The sequence below is a fragment of the Penaeus monodon genome, chromosome 24 (assembly GCF_015228065.2).
Source record: "Penaeus monodon isolate SGIC_2016 chromosome 24, NSTDA_Pmon_1, whole genome shotgun sequence".
Lineage (NCBI taxonomy): Eukaryota > Metazoa > Arthropoda > Malacostraca > Decapoda > Penaeidae > Penaeus > Penaeus monodon.
The window spans coordinates 31553604-31553886 of NC_051409.1; positions in this window are offsets into that span (position 1 = coordinate 31553604).

The window sequence follows — 283 nt, forward strand, 5'->3', positions numbered from 1 at the left end:
AACAAATAAATAAAAACCGTTAAAAGGTGTGTTATTTTTTTCATTATTTTCGCTACTTTCTTTTATTTTTTATTTTGACCTGAGAATTATGTTTAAAAACGTTTTTATGTTCCTTTATTTTGTTCTTTCAGGAAAATTACTTTCTTGAATAGTTAGTTTTTTTTTTTTAACTCTTCGGTGGAAAAAGAATCGGTCGCCTTCAGAACAACTTCAGAATTAATTGCAGTTCTGAAATAACACCCAAGAAAGTAGCCGCCAAACCGCTTATGGGTTTTTATGAATA